A 22,506-nucleotide genomic window follows, 5' to 3' on the forward strand; every position below is an offset into this window, starting at 1 on the left:
AAATAGGGAGCGGAGCTGCGCTGATGTGGCGGGACCACGCCCACAAACGGGAACCCAGGGAGAGCGGAGGCACCCGAGGTGCGCTGCTTCCATCGTTTAGCGGTTAATATGCTATTGCCGGCTTGCTGCGTGACAGGCTTTCTATAGACGCCTAAAACCTTCAACGCAACGAGGCAGAGGTGTGCCGCGATGACGTCATTCAGGCGCCTCCTGTCCTGGAAGGACCCCTGACCTGGACGGGCAAGTGCGCGGTTTATAACTAGGGGGAACCGCGCTATCCGTTCCAGGAGGGGAGAGAGGACTACGGCTCCCGACTCCCCGCGCGGCGGGCGGACTCCGACCGGTTCCTCGGGCCGCTCCCGATGTGCTTCAGCACCTTGTGGCGGCCTTCGTCGCCGGTGGCCGTTCCTTCCCCCGGAACGTTTTTCCTCCCGACAGCTTCCCCCGCCTGCTGTGGTCCACTTGCCGCCCGACCCCCGCTCCTGGGTCGGGCTCCCAGACCCATCCCCGTGGCCCCCCGGAAGCCCTGGCTGTGGGCACCGCCACCCACCGGGTGCCCAGCGCAGAGCTTGGTTGAATCCTCGGGGACCCCGCCGCCGCTCGTGGTTAATAGCTGGTCACTACCAAGTCCCATTGTAATTCCCCTCGGGAGGGAAAAAAGAAAAGAACTGCTGCCCCTCGCCGCGTTTATTGGGTGAATTCAAGCCCGGCTCCTTTGGCTGGAACCGCAGGTTTCCCCACCTCCAACCCGGGACCCACCGCCTCCAGAATCTCTGTGCTAATCACAGCTGCTGCCGTCCGGACCCTCGGAAACCTCCCGTGGCTTCCCGACGTCTGGGTGTGAAGCCCAAATTCTCAGCGTTCAGCGCCGCGCTGCATGTGTTCAGCAGACGTGCAGACCTCACCAGTTTCCACCTAAATCTTCAGTATGGAAATTGCAACTGCAAACCCCTCCCAAACAGCGCAGCCCTACCCTGGCTCACACACTGGCAGACACTTGCTGTGGATGGAGGGACCAGCCATCCAGGCTCAGAGCTGGGTTTCCTGTCGTTGACACCTAAGACAGCTCAGCACCTGACTGAGGAAGTGTTCTGACCGATGCACGTACCACGGGCAGAAAGCAGCAGTGGGGTTCAAGGGAGCAGGGGAAGGAGCGGGCGCAGGGGCACGCAGACCACGTGACCCATCGCAGCCCCCGGACGGGGAGACTTGCGTGGGTCCTGATGACTCCATTTCTGGTTTCTGATCCCAGAAAAATGTGTTTTCACAGTCTCTTCCCTTTTGTTTAAGGTTTCCTAAATGAGTGTTTTTCCCAGAGTACCTTCCTCGGGGAGGCAGCTTGCCGTCCAGCTTTATTTACCTCCCTCGCTGCTGTCCACCCACACCCACGACACACCTGTCTTTGCTGAAACTGAACTACTGCTGCCTTCCCGCCTTTGCACACTTGCCCTAGTCTTCCCTTTGCCTGGAACACCTTCCTCCCAGCGCTAATCTACCTGTCCTTCCTGTTCCCAAATGTGACCTCCACATCCCCAAAGGATGCCTGCCTCCTTTATCTCCCCTTAGCCCTGAGTAGTTGTTCATAACACCACATTTGAACTTGGAGTGGAGCCGTTTTTATGTCTTAGAGGTAAGTTTTCCTCTTAAATCCTGCAAAGTGCTGCACATAGTAGGTGCTCAGTGAATGTCAGTGAATTAAATTTCTGCAGCTAATTGAAAGTAAAAAAGAAAAGTAAGCGCTTCTGTTTAAAAATGAAAGTGCATTTGTTTTCTACTAACTTTCTCAAAATCAGTCTCTAAGACATTTAAAGAAAGAAACAAGTCTTGTTTGTGTAATGCAGGGTGAGCAAATTCTTCTTTAAGGAGAATAGTAAACATTGTAGGCTTTGGAAGCCATACAGGCCTTTGATGCATATCTGTCTTGGTCATTGTTTTGGGTTTTAAAGAAACCTTTAAAATGTAAAAGATATTCTTATATTGCAGGCTTACAAAAACAAGTGTAATTATAGGAAATAATGCAAATCGTTGTAGGTCACTAGTTGAGTGATACTGAAATTATGTTGTTCCTCTTTCCCACCTATAGACCACATGTTTTGTCATTGTGATGGAAACAAACAAGCAAGCAAATATCTACACTGCAGAAAGTGAACAGTGGCTTTGGGGTTGCAAACCTGGCTGTAAATTCTGAAGCTACTGATTTATTTGAGCTGGTACTTCCTTACAGAGGAGTCCCGATAATTTAGGTGAAAAGTGACAAGGTCAAGGCTGAATTCCTAGGATCTACTGCACAGAGAGTAGTTGTTAACAATTTATTGATGGCATTTTTTGTTTTGGAAAACAGAAGAAGTTTGTGTTTTTGTGTCAATGTCCTAAGACCTGGTGGCTGTATTTGGGGGCTTCCCTGTGCCTCCAAAGTCCAGGCTGCTTAGAGGATCCGACTATGAAAGTCTCAGTTTGCCTCATACCCACATCGTCTACTCCCTGTCACTTGGTGACTTGCTGAAACAAATTCTTTAAAACGTAATTGAGAGGTGACTGATGATTTAACGTGTTACCATAGCTTCCACTGAAATGGCTTCTAGATTTGTTGTAGAAGCAAAGGAGGTTTTATCAATTCAAAATGGAAAAAGCTGTTTGTTCATTGAAAGCTCTTATATTTTGCTTTATGAAGAGCTATCCTTTCATTTCATGTGTGTGCCCATCCGAAAAATAAGCTACATTTTCTTTATTGTAAAACCCTGGGAGATATCTAATGGAGCAGTTTGCAACTCCAGCAGTGTACAATTCAGGGGTATTATCTGATTACATTATATTAATTTCCAGGCCTGTGAGGTAATGCTACCACAGGCCCACAAGAGGTCCATCTTTCCCTGTCTGTGTTTTAGACACCAATGGAATTTCTAGCCATATTTATGACATGTCAGCCCCTTCGTGGGGGACTGGGAAGGCCATTCTCTTGGGCAGACTAGGGACGGAGGAGCTTTGTGTGAACCATCTGCCCATTCACAGTCTACGGTGCTCAGTGCTGAGCTACTTTGCTCCAGTGTTTCTCACTCCCCTGGGTGACAGCAGTGTTTTGCTCTGTCCCCAGGGATCAGCAACAGGCAGTGCCTTTGCTTACAACTTCGGCTGTCACCCTCAGCGATGCTCAGTCGGGGTGGGGAGTGGGGGCAAACATTGCTTTCTCCTGGAAGACTGAGTTTACTTCGAAATCAGAAGAATCTTTTTGTTTTAAAACAAGCATAGTTTGGAATAGAATGCAAAACTGGCAATTATTAAAGATGAAGCACAATTGTAGGGGACTTTCATGGCCTGGGATTTTTTTAGGGCAATGAAACTGCTCTGTCTGGTACTGTAATGATGGCCACAGGTCACATTATACATCTGTCAAAACCACAGAATGTACGGCGCCAAGAGTGAACCACAATGTAAACTGGACTCCGGGCGGTTATAACATATCGATGCAGGTTCATCAGTGGTAACACATACCCCACCTGGAGGGGCATGCTGGTCATTGCGGAGGCTGTGCTCACGGGGTTTCCTGGGAAATCTCTGTACTTTCCACTTTATTTTGCTGTGAACCTAAAGCTGCTCTGAAAAGTTAAGAAAATAACAAGAAAAAACTACAGGCTGTGGGAATAATAGTAGAAAGTGTCCACATCAGGAATAAATGTGGCATGTGCATCAGAAACCAGCTTGGCCTGGAGCGCGGTGAGCAAGGAGTCTCTGGGTATCGATTAGATTGACTGAGGTGAGGGGTGGGCACAGACCAGGTCATACCAGGGCTTGCAAGCCAGGGTGGAACTGTTTTAGTGTTGAAGTACAAGGAGCAGCCATCAAACAGTTTTAAGAATAAAGTGGCATTATTTGATTTACAAAAAACACTTTTCATTCTGACTGTCATCTGGAAATAGTCTGTGAGACTGGGTGTCATTTCCTGAGTTGGGAGAGAGGAATCCACTTTGGGCAGGCAATTGAAGATGTATGTAACTTAAAGAGGTTGTTTCCTTTCCTTCTGGATTTAACAAGGAAAGATCGTACAATACAATTATTTGGACCCCAGAAAGACGCAATATTTTGAAAAGTAATATTTTGAGTGTTTTACTGGCCTTAGGAAGCCGTGATTCTCAAAACTTCATTATATCAGAACCTAAGGGTTCAGATTATGAGTTCGGATGGTTTTATTCTAAGATCATGAGAATATAACACATTTGGTCCTTGATCCAGGCAGAAAATGATAGCCAAGGAGAAGGAAAAAATGTCTTTTATTTAAAATAAATGTCTAGCAATTGTTTGAATTTTAGATAAAATGATACCAAACATCTTTGGCCAGTTTTTCTTTGGCCTCAACCTCAAGCCCTGACATGAAGAAAAATGGCGTTCAGCATTCACAGTACATTCCAGATACGTGGTGGGAGCTCCAAGACAATCATTCTCCATACGCTAGAGTGGAAACAAATAGCTTAGCTTAATGACCTTTATTGGGGGGGAGGGGAGAAATGTATAACCTGAAACATCTCTTGGATATGTCCTGTTGAATGGTCGTATGGTCTGAATTTCTACCAAAAGAAGAACTTTCCTATCCAGTAAGAAATTTTATGGGTGTTGAGAAAATGAATTCAAACATCTGTTTAAACATGGGTTGAAATCTCTTTGAAAATTCAGAAATAAGATCTGAGAAGGACTTTTGGGCATAGCCCCATGATGCTCTGAAAGTTTGAATTGCAGGTTGCCAAGTCCATCCTTGTTTTCAAGAACTAAGAAACTCAAAGGGGGTGTGGAAGGGACGTAGGATGGGGAACTGGTGGTGGTACTTCCTGTTTCCTTACAAAAATATAAACAATCATGGGCACTTTTGAGTAGACAAAGTTATCCAGGGTTCTGCTGAGGCCAGGTAGTTAGTTACATGACTTAGAAATGACTCAGTTATGATCAACAGAAAATGCAACCACATTTGATTTTGAAGGACATGTTGGTTCATGTGACTTGCAGGGTCCAGAACTCAGTGGATCTGACTTTCTAATGTTTCAGTGATCAGACAGGCCCTCTCAGCACAGTCACGTGACGGGTGATAGCAGCTCCTCATTCTGCATTTCTGTGGGTTCTCATCCGCTAGGATAGAGAGTTCTCTGCTCCTGCTCCCAGCAAACAAAACCCTGCCTCACTTAAGTCAGGTGAGAGAAGCTTAGGTGTTGGTCTCACTCCCTGCCTGACAGCCAGGCTGTAAGGGTGCGGGCCAGGTATCTACATGGAATCAGACACTTCTACTCCACGTGGAAGCCCACGTGATGGGCGTCCCTCTTGTGTAAGAGCTGATTCCCGTGCACTCTGTGACTATACTGCCCACTTGCAGTTTTCACTTCGTGTGAAGTACAGGGGAGCAGCCCTGTGGGTGATGAATGGCTCCCTTTATTGCTAAGGGGGCTGATTGTATCAGAGACTGCAACAGTAAAAGGAAACCAGATTTGGGAGGGTGGCTATGAAGGCAGATTTGTGTCATTCATTCATTCATTCATTCATTCATTCATTCATTCAGTGGACATGATTTCATGGGCCAGTATTCTCCTCCATGCCAGGCCCTGTGTCCTGCGCTGGGACGTGGAGGTACAAACTTACCATGCCCTGTCACCAGGAGCTCACTTCTGAGTCAAGTAACTGAGAGGATCTAAGCGCATGTGTTGTTGAAGTTATAAAAGAGAAAGAAGGAAGCCCTAAGAACACCTGCTCATGGTCATATGTCCCTGGGAAAGTGAGCTATACCTGGATGCCTAATTCAAGAGCTTTATATGCATAGCCCATAAAAACAAGGTTTGGCCCTGTTGTTCCAAAGGAATGAGCAAGAATGCTTGCTGAGCACTCATTTAGTTAACTGCCCAGCGGCTGATTAGTTGTTCAGAGGAAGGAGCTATAACCAGAGCACCCAAACATAAGTGATGGTGCGTGAGCCAAGTTGTCAATGTGATATTAGAGAAGAAAGCAGCAGACTCCTCCGGTGGTACTGACTTTGCAAACCTCCATCTAGATCTTAAAGGAAAATGACATGGTAAATAGATTCAAACCCCATGGGAGGAACCGTAGGCATTCTCCCATTGTTTAAACGCGGCTTCCTGAGGTGGACAGAGGTGGCAGCCTCAGCAGCCTCCTTTCATCTCCCCTCTGCTGTATCTTTTGCAGACCAGAAGGTCTAGAAAGCTAACAGCACTGTGATCGTGCGTCCTCGTATCTAGAGTGATGGGTGTGAGTTAGCTCTGCCAATTAGATGCACTCAGGACAGTTGGGGAAGCAGCAGGAGGGAAGTCACCTTTCCCCTGCTCTCACTCTGCAGGAGGGCTTTCTTTTCCCAGCCATGTTCCCATGTGATAGCACTAGGTTTTTTAGGCGCCTCAAGTCCTTGGCAGCCATGATGACAGGAGCTTCTCTGTCCGGCTAGGAAAGGAGGGTGCTGAAGGCACCTGGTCACACAGCCCTTCTGACCCTGCACCTTCCCGACTCAGCACAGGTCACCACTCCTGACCCGCTCTGTGTTGCTGTGTCCGGGTGTCATCCCTGGAGGCCCAGCCTGCAGCACTTTTGCAGCCCAGTGTCCAACAATTGTGTGGACTGTTTTGAAGCCATCTCTACTTAAAATGGCTGACGCTTTTAGCTCTTCCTGTGTGGCACTTACTCTTATGGAATTTGGCCATGGAAGTAGCTGTGGGCAGCAGACCCTCAAGGATGAGCCCGTGAGACTGTGTATCTGTCTTGGTTGAATTGGAGGGCAAAGAGGATCCAATTGCCATTAGAGAATGAGAAACTGGGCACAAGTGGCACACAGTAAGACACAAACTGGCTTAAACTGTCATCTGGAATCACAGGGAATAAAGAACCTATTGAAAGCGAGACATGTGTCAAGTGGCTGCTGCAGCATTGGGGCCGGAGTGAGGGGCACAGAGGGAAGGTGGGCTGGCTGCTGTGGCTGAACCGGATTGTGCAAAGGAAGAAAGCGTCAGGCCTGAGGGTGTCCGCTGTCAGCTCACAGTGCAGTCAGTGTGTGTGGGGGGGTGGGGAGGTTCCTGAGTCCTAACACGATACCAGTGCTCACGCGTAGCTGCAGGCCAGACATAGCCGAAAGGATCGCAGGAGTCCAGACAGGCGCATCGCTGAACTGCCAGTTGATTCCAAAGTGTCAGCAGGTCACCTTTCTGAAATATAGGAAACCGCTAAGTTAAGAGTGGGAACTGAAGAATCCGAATGGGGAGATCACCTTGCTAAGAGAAGTTCTCCCTTCTTTGTCTGATGTCAATCCTATCCCAGCTCACCTCTGACGCAGTTACCCTGAAGGAATGCTGCTTCTCCCGGAGCCATTCCCACCTCCCTCGCTGCCTCTACACATACGATTAGAACCTGACCCCCACAGGCCTTAGAAGCAAAGTATAGAATTTGACCCAGGCAGAGAAGAATTGCTAGTCAAAATAATTATGATTTGTTTATATTTAATTAAATGAGAAGAAACCTGGATAATACATTTTGGAATTGATTGCAAACGTGCTAAACTAAGGTAAGAGGTATAACTAGTTTGGGCAAAAACTATGTAAATGAGATATTCTGGACTCTTCTGGTACACATCAACATTTCTATTGTCACAACTTAGTCATTGGGAATTTGATTATCTTACCATCCTGAGGGCGCCATATTGGTTCAGTGTATTGATGTCATCATGCTTATTGAACTTGGTGAGTCAGAAATACCCTATCACCTGCATGATAGAGCAGGTGAGATAAAAATCTATAGACATTTGGAGGGGCCACCACTCCCAGGTCCAGGTATATTCCAACAAAGATGCTCAATGCTGCAACGCTGGGTCAGCCTGTTTTTTGTGTGTTTTTTTTTTTGGTGTTTTTTTTAGGCAAAGTGTACTCACTTTGGGTGTGCTGCTCTGACCCATTTATTAAGTAACCTGAAAGTCTACCAACCTGGAAGGGAGCTCAGAGAACAAGAAGGCAAGGAGCTCTGTCATCTGCTTTCCCGGCACATGCAGTGGCACAGACCGTGTGGTACATGGAACCTATTACAAGCCCTAGTAGGGGAATAGGTGATGTCCTGTAGGCTTTTGGCACAAAGTAAGGCCACTTTTGGAAAATGACTCCAACAGTTTTGTTTCGTTTGTTTTGTTGTTTCTGAAATGGCTCTTGGTTGTTACTGGGCCCCAGCTGAGACTGAATGCCTAACCATGAGACATCGTGTGACTACATGGTCTAAGTCATTAAGTTTGATTTCCTGAACAGCACCAGGTCACATTGAAGTAACATCTGTGAGACTGAGCATAGCAGACCTTGAAGTAATGCAATGGCTGGAGCAGGCCCCCCTCAGTGTTCCTGCCAGTTCTGCAGCACATCTCCAAACCAGTCCACAGCTGGTTTGTGTCCCTCGGGAGGGTCCTGTGTCCAGGTGTCAGGAGGAAAACGTGAAGCCTTGGTGGCACAGGGTTCTGCGCAGTGTGCAGGTGACAGTCCCAGCCAGGTTCCTGCAGTGTCACAGCTCCTCTTAGGTTAGTCCCCGTAGACGAGCAGTGAAGGAGGAGAAATGGAGCATTGCAGAGAGGTGGCTTCTATTGTTATTGGTAAGAGAGACATTTCTGGAGCTCTCCAGGGGAGGCCATTAGCCAACTGGGCCAATCAGCCCGGGGTGCCCTGTGAGGTGACATTTTTGAATTTTTGATTGTCCCACTGTTGAGTGTGGGGAGTGCCTCTGGCATCTAACGGGTAAAGTCAAGGATGGTGTGAAACATCCTACAACACACAAGACAGTCCCTCACCGCACGGAACTGTCAGCCTCAATGCCAACAGAGCCGAGGCTGAGAACCGCTCTTCTCAATCCTTACACACGGACGTGAAGCTCAAGATACTGTGGGGTGTTTGTTGTTGTTATTGACAAAGGTGTTTCTTTCTGTCTCTGTCATAGCTCATCGCTCACGCCAGTGAAAATAAAGAGTGAAAGTAGGTACAGAAGCCCTTTTTAATCACATAGCAATCTTGGGTACTAATAGATCAGGTAGGAACTATATCCTCCCAGAATAAAGGGCATGGGTGGGAGAAGATTCATTGAGCTTTAAGGAATAAAGGGAAAATGATGTTATCAAGTGACGGATCAGAATTGATCAAAGCTTGGAAAACACACAGCAGAGCCAGCTCTTCTGCGCCTCCCTGCCACAGAGTGTCAGGCTGGCTGACCATCTGGGTTCCAATGGTCACACACCCCAGACCTTGAGAATGCTTTGTAAGAAGAAATTTCTTTGGAATTTGGGGGGCCCAGCACTTGGAGAGAGGTCTACCTAACCTCTTTTCACTGGAACCTGTGATCTAAAAACAAGCAGATGTTGTCCAGCCCAGGGACCTATTTCAACAGGTCTGTAAGTGGTGAGGATGGGAACCGCTCAGTCATTGCAGAGTCCTGGGACCAACAACGCACGAGAGGAGTGAGTCAGAGGCCTGGGAGGCCCTGGGGCCTGCGGACACCCACTCCACAGTTGGTGGGGGCTGTGGCACAGGCCAGTGGGAGGCCAGATGTAGGATGCACTGTCCTGTGCCTCCCTGTCTCTCTGTGCCTTCTGCTCTCGCAATGACTCAGTGAGTGGACAGACAGGCCTAAGGGACAGCAGGACCATGTCAGCGTCCTTCCTTCCCTCCCCTGTCACTCACAGGTGGACGCTCCTCGGGCAGTCCCAGGGTCTAGCCACCATGCCTAGGTCATCACCAAAGCTTTCTCCTCAGGGCAGAGCTGAGGCTGAGTGACAGGAAGGCCCACCAATCCAGTAAACCATTTCATAGGCAGGACACACAGCTGATAAGGGGTCAATGCACTACCACCCCACGACTGTGTTTTTACAGATCTAACAGCATCTTCACTCAGAGACAAGACCCTGAGGCATCACAGAACAAAGTATATATATAAAGAGAGAGAGAAAACTAGAAAAACAGACCATAATTACCATAATATGCGTGCATGTAATGTGTACTTCATTCATATGCTACTCTCTATAGAGACACAGAAAGAATATATTCTTTCTATAGAGAACATGAAAAGTCTCATTCTATAAATACGTATCTCTTATTAATATGTTTACCTTTTCTAACCATATGGCCATTGCAAATATAATTTGTAACCATTTTTCCAGTTAATGAATTCTAATCATAAATATGCGTCCATACCGACACGATCATAGTTTTTTTTTTTATGGCTCTAAGACGTTCCACTGTCATTGATTCAACCTAATCCCTATAGCTGTTCATTTTGATCAAGGCGTCTCAGCCTCGCACTGTTGGCATTTGGGGCCCATCGTTCTCAGTCCTGTGCAAGGCAGGACGCTGACCATCACCCTGGCCTCTGTCCCCTAGATGCCAGCAGCAGCCCCTTCCAGTTGTGACAATTGAAACTCTCCAGATGCCTCCAAATCAAATGTCCCCTGGGGCCAGAATCACCCTAGGTTGAGAACCACTAATATGAGTCCTTCCTTCCTTCCTTCCTTCCTTCCTTCCTTCCTTCCTTCCTTCCTTCCTTCCTTTCTTCTTTCCCTCCCTCCCTCCCTTCCTTTCTTTCTTGACTATCTTCAAACAAAGCTGCCTGAACTTCCTTACAGCTCACTTCCCACTTCTATCCAATTATATCCAGAGCACAAATTCCTAGACGCTAAAGTACTGCTGCAGAGAAGAGGCATATTCAAGAACTCCGATACAATTTTGCCAAATGTCTGTCAAAGTATCATTTTTTAAAAGTTAAAAACACAATTGTCATATAAATATAGAGAGAGCCTCTGTCCAAGGTTTCTGTCTCGTTGAGTGAGACAACCAGCAGGATGGTAGGGCTGATTCCCAGGGAAGTGGAGAGACTGAGCCCCAGGGCCCTGCAAAGGCACTGGAAGAGGGGGTCCAGTCACACCCACAATGCAGCGAGGCTCACCGTTGGGCTGTAAACCTTTGCAAGCCTGCAGGACGCCATTCATTTCCACTGACACCAGATGAGAATCACTTGCATTGCTATTGGTTTTCTGTATGTTAAGATGGACTCACAGCTGGTGAAATATCCTAATCAACAGAAAATGATACGTTAAACCAACTCTTAGGTGACTGACTGTTGTACAACGCCCAGTATACCCTTGAAAAGGCAGTCATCCTTTTGCTATTTCTGAGTTTGGGGATTTTTTTCCCTCTCAACTTTGTGTTCCTAAAATTTTCTAAAATGTGCTCTCCGTTCAACTGACACAGCCCCCATAGCCATGACCTGCGTGGGGCGTTCTCATTTTCTTTTATGATACCCTATTGGACAGGTATCTCATTACTGTGTTTCCATTTAGTCCACTACCTGTGAGGTCAAATACGTTCTCACATATTTCATGGCCATTCCTGCTCTAATTTATTTTGCTTACTCATGTCCTTTGTCCATTTTCCTTTTAGGGAATTCAATTTTTTCTAATTCATTTCTAGTTCCTTTGTCATTTAGAATACCGATCATTTGTCTTTTATAAATATTAGAAATATTATTCTGAAGTTTCCTTTACCTCTCCATTTAGTTTTCCTTTAAAAGAGAAATTTATGTATAATCAGATCCATTGGTATTTTCCTTTATGGGTTCATTTCTGGGATTATGTTGGAAAGTTCTTTCTTAACCCCAGGATTAAATATTTATTCTTTCTCCTAATGCATTTAGAGGTTATTATTTTATACTTAAATTTGTATTCCATTTGAAGTTCATTTTAAAATAAGAAAAGAGGTGGAAATAGAACTCCCCCCCCCCAAAAAAAAAAAAAAGAGCTAGCCAGCTTCCTTGCCGCTACTTGTTAAGTAATTCTTCTTTGTAAGTCCTATGGCTCAGCCATGAAGGGCATATACAGGGGAGCCCACTTCTGGACTGTCACCTGCCTGCGGCCTGGGCCCCAGGCCGTACAATGCAGACCACTGTTCCTATGAAATATGCTTTCTAAGTCACAGCTTCTGTTTGCAGTGGTGCAGTGTCTATGTGTATAGAATTAGATAAGTGGAAAGGTATCCTTTTTTTAGGACAGCGCTTTTTTGTTCTCTTATGAGGCCCAGTATTTCTTATTAAAAAGACATTTTCCCTTCTAAGGGAACATATTGAGGGTATGACATTTCCCTGAGTGTAGTAACCCCCCGTCTTACATATTATTACCAGACCTCCGTGTCCTGTGCCGGAGTGTGTGTGAGTGTCCAGGCCCAAGGCCACGGGGGATGTCTCGGGCTGGCAAGGGTGTCTGGGTGCTCCCGACAGGGCGGACTCTCACGTGCTCACCACACGGTGTGACCAGATTGTGGGCAGTGGAGAGTCCGCCAATTTCTATTTATTTGTTTGTTTTAATTAACCTCTGAACCAGTTTTCTCAACATGGGCTCCTCGAGGCCCATGAAATCTGTCAGAATGCCTGGAGGAAAGTGCCTTTTGGAACAAAAGGGTTGGAACATTCCACCCAGTTAAACCCGTTAAACCACATTGAGCAAGTTTGTCTGCAGCAGGACTTCTCAGGGCCATTGATCTGTTAATATCCTGGGACTGTCCGAGAGCAGGATGGTTATAAGCCCTTGTCATCCTTGTCTAAGAAACAATGACTAGCAGCCCAGGAAACGCCAGCTGGCTAAACTCTGCAACCTGGGGAACTCTATTTCCCCAATACTATTATTTTTCATGCAAAACTGTGAAAAAGACAAAATGTCTCCAATAGTGAACATGGAGACAGCTGTAATTAAAGAAAATCACTGACAACAAGAACCTGAGCCACTTCATCTTGGAGGGAAATTCCTGTTTTTGCCAGAGAATTGCATGCAGCCCTCGCCACTCGCCCACGAGGAATGGGGGCTACGGATTACTGTCCTTTGTGCTGAGAATGTGATGTCTTGCAGCTGTGGGATGGTGGGGTGTCAAGAATCTGCATCTGTTGGTTGCACAATACTTTTGCTAGGCTTCCCTTTCTACGTACAAGTCACCAGGAACTTGGCGTGAACCAACAGCTAGTCATTAGTTCATAGAGCTCCAGCTCAGAAGTCCAGGCAAGTTCTCTGCTCAGGGCCTCACACAGTAGAACTCGTTGTTGGCCAGGCTTCCTTCCTTTCTGGCGGCTCAGGGAAAGAAGCTGCTTCTAAGTCATGTGGGTTGTTTGTGGAATTTATTGGCTCACGGATATAGAACAGAGGACCCAAAGTCCCAGAACCATCTACATCCCTTGCCATGTGGCCCCCATCTTCAAAGCCAGGAACAGAGGCTCTCCCTCATGTTGAGTCCCCCTCACACTTCAAGTCTTTTCCTTCCAGAAGTGCCCTATGCCTTCTATGGATTCAGCTGATTAGGTGAGGCTCACCCAGGGTGATCTCTCTATCTTGAAGTCAACTTATTTTGAACCTAATTTCATCTACAAGATCCAGTCACAGCAGTGCCTAGATTAGTGTTTGACTGAGTAACTGGGAGTGTGGGGAGTTGTGGGAACCAGGGCCCATCTGAGAACTCTGCCTCCCACATTCACTTCCTGTTGGGTGGGGACACCAGGGTTGCACTGGCTTTAGAAATTTTCCGTGCTACTAAGAGGGTCCATGTGTGTTTGGGGAAATAAAAAATGAGTCAGAGGAGATTTGATCTTAGTTAGTAGAATGCGTGAGAACCCCAGAGATATGCCAAAGGTTGTGATGCTGACACCGTGGCAAAGTTTTTCCCATGTCTGCAAAATTGCTTTCCTTGCTGCTGCCTGCAATCGGGAGAATCTGTATGGTGGTCCCACGGTTGCCTTTCGATGAATAGTTTTAAAGGAGTCTATTTTAAGCTTCACTGTTACCTATGGTTGGTATAATGCTCAATATATTTGGGGCAGTTGAAGAATTCACAATAGTGGTATTATGTTCTTTATGGGATGTTAGTAGAAATACATTTTTGTTGCCCTTCAATGATAAATCAAAAGAACTACCAACGCCAAACCTCCAGACGGAGACTTTTTAATGTGACTGTCACATCCTTGTACTCCAAGCCACTGTTCTCCCAGCTACAACTGATCTCACTTTCTGAGTTTCTGATTGCAAGTTTGTAGAAGTCACTCTGTAAAGTTTTCAGTGAAATCCAGCATGTGAAAAAATTTAGCCAAACCAGACTCCCGGGTGTTGTTGATGGGTTGGTTGCAGCTCCTTATTTTCAGCCAGTGTTGGGGGAGAGGGCTGAACCCTGGGGAGGTGCTAAAGGACCATCCCCACTCCACCTCCACACCAAACTGCTCTCTGCAGGAACCACCAGCTTTTCCCTTGACTGCAGGAAGCGGCGGTGTCCCATGTCAATGTGTAAGAAGCTGGGTTCATCTAGGGCTGAATGGAGAAGCCCACTGCATGGTTCCCTCCCTGCCAGGGCTGTCACCAAGGGCGCTGCGTCCCCAGCCATTCCTTCTGAGTTCTGATGTCATGGGCACATTGGCCCTGAGACTGGGGGCCAGGCTCATTTCCCAAGCAAGCCACACTAACTAATATCATTAAGCTGCCTGGTTTTAATTTTCAACCTCTTCCCAGTTGTCTACTTAAGAGTGTTGAAAGCCAAACTCATTCATTCTTTCCACCATTTACTGGTGATTGGAGCAGTTTAATGATTGTCTTGTGAGGAGGAGAAAGGGATACAGATCAGGAACAACTGGAGAGAGACGAACAAGAAGAATTGTAAGTTGGAAGAGAAACACCAGGTCATAAAAGTGTAATTGAAAACATCATGCTGTACAATTACCATGGTGTGGCTTGGTTAATGGGGCCTCCACATTTATCTTTTTGCTGATAGTTCACTGTGAGAAATACAATTTAAGAAAATCTAGGAGGTGGGGATCCCAGTATTTCTCAACAACTTTGTCTAAGCGGGCGGTATGTGGGAAATAGAGCCTGGAGGTGAGGTAGGCAGCTTCGGCGGTCTGCTCACCCTTCACCAGATGTGCCGGCCCTGTGACAGGAGCTTCAGATCTGAGCTCCATCGCTGAGCAGAACCCAGAGAAGTCCTTCCACAGTCTTGGAGAGAGAAAGCAGGCATGCTGCTGCTCCCCGTCAGTGCAATGTCTTATCCTGTGACACACTTCAGGTTCCAGAAAACAGGGTGCTGGCCCTGAGGTCAGTTATTCCAGACACTTCCCTGGTTTAACCTTCAACATACCCACACAGATGTCCCGTGGGCATCAGACATCTTTCTTTCCCAGGTCTGCCTGAACATTCCTGAAATCTTACCCTTCTGTCCGTAGACTCCCCTCCACCCCCAGACCTCACTAGAGAGGTGACTGTGGGTCTCTCATGTCCTCAGAGCTCAAATCCAATGACAGAATGTCCTACTGGCTCCCCCTCCTCGTTCTGGCCAGGACACTTCTTCCCCCCAGGATTACTAGGAGGGACATACCCCAGCATTGCTGCTTTTCCCGTTGTCCCGCTAATATCCAGTGTCCTCACAGGTGCTTCAGGAATGGGTCCAAAGCCTAAGTAACATCACACTGTGCCCCCGCTCAAAGCTCTCCAGCAGCTTTCCATTGTGATCACAGTAAAATTTAAATATGACCATGGCCAGCGTTCTCAGGTCCGGGCTCTGCCTACCCCTGACCACCGAGAGCACGCACGCCTCTCCTTTCTGTTCACAGAACTTGCTGTGTCCCTTCCCAGCTCAAGTCCTCCTCGGGTCCCTTCAGGGACACACCCTCTCCAGGTCCTCCCATGGCACATAGGTCTCTGTTCAAATGTCCCCTCCCCAGAGAAGTTTCCCTGTACCACAGATGGTGAGTCGTGTGGGGCACAAGTCCCCAAGGCAACAAGGGCATGTGAGCTGGCCTAGGGTGGTCCCTCAAATGTTGGGGAAATGAATAACTGAATGAGATGAGTAATTTCCCTCCTATCTCAGAAGCTGTAACCATTTCCGCCGAGAACTGAGATAGATTCTCAGTCCTAAGTTCAGTTCATTTCAACACCCGTGGCCTAAATATTCCGTTGTACGTGGTCTGGGGCTTCTGGAGCGGTGCTGTCCAACATGGCAGCCACCAGCCATGTGTGGTTATTGAAATATAAATGAACATATAATACAATGCACATTTCAGGTCTTGAGCCACACTGTACATATTGCAATGGCTGCATAGTCGCAGGCAGCTAGTGGCTTCCTGCTGTGGACTAAGTGTTGGTATTCCCCGTAATTCCTATATTGAGGCCTTAACCCCCTCCCCCCCATGTGATGGTATTTGGAACTGGGGCCTTTGGGAGGTGAGTAGGTTTAGCTGAGGTCCTGAGGGTGCGGCCCCCATGACAGGAGCAGAGCACCTCTCCCTAGGCCATGTGAGGACACAGGTGAGGGCAGCCACCTAGAAACCAGGAAGGGGGCCCTCCTCAGACACTGCATCTGTCAGCACCTTGACCTTGGATTTCCAGTCTCCAGAACTCTGAGGGATAACTGTCTATTGTTTGAACCCTCGGGTCTGTGGTATTTTGTCCCAGCAGCCGCAGTGACAGTCCTTACTGCACAGTCCAGAGGTGGGGCATTTTCATTGTTGCCGTAAGTTCTGTTGCACAGAGCTGTTATGGAATGTGGTGTGAAACACACAGCCATCCTCTTGTCAGGAGGTCAGAGTCTCTGGGGGAAGGACAGATGGGTAAACCTAATCATTTCTGGAAGGTGGTGTTCAGGCTCTAGGGACCTGGCACAGAGGCCACGTGGGGGTGGAGGGGGTGTCCCACAGTTGCTGACTCTGAGCTGGGTTTTCAAGGAAGAACAAGAGCCGACACGTAAAGCAGAGTGTGCGGGACCAGGGGTTGACCCCCATGTATCCTAAAAATAAATACAAATGTAAAAAGACCTCAGCAGGAGATGTAAAGCCCCAAGGACTGTTTGCTTGCCCATTCCCCTCTCTTCAGTTCCGTACACATCTATTTACAAGAAAAGAGCACGCCACTTTTGTTCCTTGGCGCGACTGACATACATGGAGGTATGTCACAGAAAAATGTTGGGGGCAGTGGGCCAAGTTACGTTGCATGGAAGCAGCTTAACTAGCGTTTGTGAACTAGAAGAGATAGTGTAGAATTGCGTGAGGTACCACGTGGCCATGTGAATTAAAGTCACATGTGGTCCACAGCGGACCACAAGGGTGGTCAGCATCCTCACCTTCTGTGGACAAGGTGCCCTCGTGATGAGCAGTGATCACAGCTGTAGAATGGGTGCCGCCCACAAGCGTTGGGTCGTCGGTGCTCACACGGCATTCCTGGCTGAGCCTACCCCTGGAGGAAGCACAGTCAGCCTTCTCTTCGCTCACCTGTCAGGCAGGTCCGTGTCAGGGTACGTGGTTATCAGCCTGCTCTGACACCCAGGAGTCTCACCTCTCCAAATGACCCCTCTGCTTCCCCGCTCGGACTGCTCCCTGGCACCATGTCACAGCTCCCGGGCAAAGCTTACACAATGTTTCACATCCCGGTCTTCCTTTCTCCCCAACACAGGCAATAGGGTCCTTCCTATTTGCAGGCATGTGGACACGTGCCTTTTATCCTGGTAAATGAACGACAAACTTCCTGGTTGAGCACCCAGCACTCAGCTGGATTTTGGCCTTGCTTTGGTTCTCCTGACCCCCATGCCTGGGACCGTGGGGGTGTTTCCCTGCTCAGATGCCCTGGGAAGCTCCAGAAGTAACCCTACTAATTCAACATGGATTTCCAGGGATCTGTGTGAGGAGTGCATGGCAAGGAGAGGCTGCAGTCTGAGTGCATCTCTGGGGTCGATTGATGGAGGGAGAAACGAGCAACGTGTGGCAAGGGACGCAGAAACTGCTCACCCAGAATGCAAGCTTTGCCCCCAGCACCACATGCCTGTGTGGGTCACAGGAGAGATGGTGGCGGTGGTGGTGCATTTCCACACAAGGGGGCTCTTTCTCACCCTGTCTGCAGCGCCCATTTTTCATAACATCGGGAGGCTATGATTGCGGCCACTGAGTTGCGCTGGAGATGACACAGCTAGCTGAGCTCCGTGTTGAATAAACTTTGGCAGCCACACCAACTTTAAATTGATATTAATGTCAGGGTTGCTTTTTATAGTTTCCCTGAAGGGCTTAGCAATGATAGACCAAAGCAGGCATCGTGGTATGTGAGCCTGAATTAAGCTCACATTTTTCTGATGTGTCTTTAATTTGCTTTTGGCACAGAGTCTCTGTTTTTCTTGGGTTTTACATCATTTATGGGGTTGCATGGATACACTCTAACAAAACATCATTTATAATCAAATGAGGCTCACAGAAGAAAGAAATGCACGCCAATTCCAACTAACCTGAGCCTTGATGGGAATAGCTATCTGCTCTGATTAGCCCAACGTGTGTGAACACTTTCAGAGCTGGAGTAGAGACTCTCCATCACTACATTCCCAATATCCCAGTATTTCCAGCTCCATAGAGGGGAAGGTGCTCATCGAACAAATGTCTCAATTAAGTACTTCTGAGTAAAATCTACTCTCCTCATTAATTATAATAATTAAAAACATGGATATTTGCATAGGGTGTGTGTGTATGTCTGTGTGTGCGTGTGTGTGAGAGAGAGACAGAGAGAGAGAGACAGAGAGAGAGAGAGAGAGAGAGAGAGAGAGAGAGAGATGGGCAAAAACAGTTTTGCCTTGTTTCACACTAAACTTTCTAACAAAGTGACCTCCAATCACTCCTGGGGGGTCATTTTAGGAAGAAAGCCATATCCGTTTCCCCATTATACCTAAGCATCTGGTCTCATCCATCCCTTTAATCCAGGCATCACTCAACAATTTCTGGCCTGAAAAGAGGCATATAAATGCTGTTCAAGGATGGTTTGTGCGATTAAAGATAAGAAAGCTCAATAACTGAATCCACTGTAAAACATTTCATACCAGAGTCAACATCTGTACTTAATTGTCCCACACACCCATGGCGGCTCTCAGCGCTTGTTGTGGGAACGTCTTTCTCCTGGTGATCACAAACACACAGCTGGCCGCCTGGCTACTGTGCCTCCTGCAGCACCCACTTGGCACTTGGAGAGGGTGGTAGGACTCTGCCTCAGGGCACAAATCTCTTCTTTTCTGCACTAAAGCGTCACCTCTGCTGGTGATTTGTTTTGTTCCTTTGTAACATCAGTTTTTGTCATCTGTCTGCAGAGTGGACATCGAATGACGGTCTGATGGAATGAGGTCTGTGCGCACTGGCAGCTGGTGAATTTTCTCAGATTGAGAAAGAGTCATGGATGTGGCTGCTGAAAAACAGGCCACTGTTGCAGCCTGGGGGCTGAGGCTTCACTTCTGTTTTCTCGCATGGAGCCCTCGATGCAAATGCGGCATTTCTATCCCATCTGAATCAACTGAAAGTACCATGGATGTCGGATCAGCAGCTGCCTCTGTTTTATCAGCTGCGTCCTCTGTGGGCACACAGGCTTTCCCAAGCCCTCAGAGGAGGTGGACACAAGCCTCTGAATCATCACATCAACCCTCTTTAAACCAAGCCACAAATTCCTGGACTTTAATAAAATGAGGTTTTAAATGAAATGGGTTTTTCTACTTAAATGCCAGTCCCTACTGTGTTTGGTGTAAGCCCCAACTGTGGTACAGAGAGTAGGGATGGGAGAAGGCAGTCAGAGATATGTCAGCCTCAGATCCGGTGGGTTCTTTGAATTAATAACACCGATGGGATGGAATCCAATTACAGACTTGATCCCACTCTGGACAAACATTTTTTATCTTTTTATTTCCTTGAGTCTACCCTTTTGCTTTGTACAACTTCACCTATGAGGCAAGTTACCTTGCGTTAGAAGCAGGGCAAAACAGCCCAAATGTATCCAGGTAATATCTGTAAGGCATGCAATTCTCTTTCCTAACCATTCTTGCTTGCTCGGAAGACAGCACTTGCCGTGACTGAAGTTGTCAAATCTCCCAGCAGTTTTGCCATCAGCTCCTGCCATTTCAATGTCATACTGCTTTTAGCCTGGTCCTCTGCGTTTCCCCACCCTCGTGCTCATCAAAAAGCCTCAGATTATTCTGGTTTTTGTAAATTTAAGCAGGAAAACCATTTATCACCTTTACTGAGAAGCTTAAAATTGTGAGGAGAGATGATCGGTTTTTATTTTATTTCAACAGGAGACACGGTGTGTCACAGCTGAGTAAACCCAGCATCTTGTCTGCAAGGCCATCCACAGTGTCACGAGTGCTCTGGGGCCAGGCATTCCTACCTCGGAATTCAGGTGTTAAGCGGGAGTTCAAGTCAATATGTCTTCTCAGAAACCAATTTATGCATCAGCACCAAGTCTGCAGGGGTGGAGCATGCAGCTGGAAATGGTGTTCAGACGCTCAAGCAAGTTTCACTGAGACAGAGGTACTTGATGCTTTTTCGCAATAGTTTTATCCATGGGACTCCTGCTCTTGGAAGTATTTGTGACTTCATGGATGGTAGCTAGGCTGGGGACAGCCTGCATTGACGATCTGCAGTATCGAGTATGGGGGTGGGGCGACTATTGAACTAAAGTCACCTTGACCCTGAGCACCACCAGCCCCTTTCATGGGTTCTCAGAAGGTGAGCGTGTCGGGCCCCTGCGCCTGCTGTCTGTTTTTACTGCTACCTCCAAATGCCTCACTGTGAGGGCGCTATGCGGTGCTGACAGATGGGTGGACACCAGAAAACACAATATCCGTTCTGTCAAACCTGTGTGTTAGTCACAACCTGTACACAGAGTCCAAATCACTCCCTTTTCAGTGCACTGATATGACCCCATAATATTTAGACTTGAAGGGAAATTTTCATTAAGGCTTTGTTATGGTGAAAACACAAAACAAAAGCTTACTCATTTAAGTGTCAAATAAGAATTAAGTCACTTTGGGAGACTACATGGAAACTAATTAAACCCCAGGGACTCTGGAGCAATCCCAGTGTGGGTCGGCTTAGAAGCTGATACACAGTCAACCCAGGTAAAGGGGGTAAATGAAAGTCGGCCTCGATGATGCAGATTTGTGTTCTGCTGTTTGGTGGCAGTGCTGCCATGGTTTAGCACACCCTCGGGTCACATGCTCAGATGGCCTTGCAATGTGTCTTGGCCAAGAAGTGCTAAGAGTCGCTCTTCGGAGCAGATGTCCTGGGCTCTGCTCTTTACTCCGGGCTATTGTTCATGATACAGCTGTCACTCAAGTCCTCAGAAAGGTGAGCAGCTCAGTTTGGCACCTTCTCTTTGCCTTCTCTCGGCTTTTGAGTCAAATCTACACGAGGACGCACCCCCAATGTCCTGCTCACCTGTGGGGGAACTCGGAGAGGATGTGCAGGGCAGCGTGAAGACAAGCTCACAAGCCTCGCCAAAGCCACTGTGGCTTTCCCTTGTCTCACCCGATGACACTACAGATGCAATGCTCACACAAAGAAGGACGTTGGAATGCTTTGGGAGAACACACAGCCCTCGTATTGTTTGCTAGACTTACTCAAATGCATAAAAGATTCCAATTTTACAGGAGTTAGTTTCCAGCTCTTGGACTAAATTTTGGATGTTCTGAACTGGTTGATTTGAGTCATTCATAAGTTATCATAATTTGTTCCATGTCCTTCTAAACTGTCCACTTTTTATTGAATCAGTTATATGTATCATTAGGGTGATTGATAGCCAAGTTATGCCATTTACATGCTCTCTCATTCTGGTTTGAATATTCAGTTTCGTTTTTCTAATATTCAGTTAGAAAGACATATGTAAAAATATGAAACTTTGACGTTTGTTGTCTAAAAGTTTCAGTTGTATCTTTTTCTTGGGCTATTGTTCTTAAATTTTAGTTCAAAAGTATTGGAAAATCATGCTTTCAATAATACCTTAATGATTTACTAACTGTCCCAAAAGACAAATAGAAAAGATCGGTAAAAATGAGTTGATGACACTTCTTTGCTTTCAGTTTCTGTTCATTCTGGAAACCTGTCCAGGATTGAGAAGAGTGACAGGAGGGAATCAGGAAAGGAAAGGAGAACATTAGACCATCAACCCATTTCACAATGAATGACGTAGCAACAATTGGAGTAGCTGAGAAGAAGAGTTGGGTGTTGTTCTTGGAGCGTGTGCAGGGGGGATTGAGCTGTTTTGGGGGGACGTCCCTCTTCTGTGAAGGGGTGAATTTGAGCAGGTCGTGGAGGCTGTGAGCGGAATCCCCAGGGGCATGAGGCTCACATGAGCCTCCAGGCCAGGGAGCAGCTTCCATCGTGGCCATGTCCACTTTGCATTGAGCCCGATGTCGATAAGCACCCATTTAGGAATACGCCTGGGCCCCAGCTGTCTCCTGAGGTCCCACATGTCACCATCCCATCACATGCTGCAGCAGTGAATGGTGCGGTCCTAGCCCAGCTAATTCTGCCTAGTCCCTGATGGCCAGGTGTGAGTCAGCTGCTCCTCCCCTGGCTCCCATAGCCCAGGGACAAGCTCTGCTCTCACCCACAGGCCGACTGCAGCCTTGTCTCCATGTGTTCAGGTCTCCACTCATCTTCCAGGCTGGGCTGCGAGGTCTCCTCCACCTTGTGTCCCCTGCACCCACT

General features: G+C 47.4%; 1 long non-coding RNA gene across 1 annotated transcript; it reads left to right on the forward strand.

Moving 5' to 3' along the window:
• The first annotated feature begins 56 nt into the window (after positions 1 to 56).
• LOC109453584 (uncharacterized) lies at positions 57 to 21,860 on the forward strand. Its single transcript, XR_012495197.1, has 2 exons — positions 57 to 1,630; positions 20,091 to 21,860. It is a non-coding gene; the product is annotated as an uncharacterized LOC109453584 (long non-coding RNA).
• The last annotated feature ends 646 nt before the right edge of the window (positions 21,861 to 22,506 follow it).

This window comes from Rhinolophus sinicus, linkage group LG03 (genome assembly GCF_036562045.2).
Source record: "Rhinolophus sinicus isolate RSC01 linkage group LG03, ASM3656204v1, whole genome shotgun sequence".
Classification (NCBI taxonomy): Eukaryota; Metazoa; Chordata; class Mammalia; order Chiroptera; family Rhinolophidae; genus Rhinolophus; species Rhinolophus sinicus.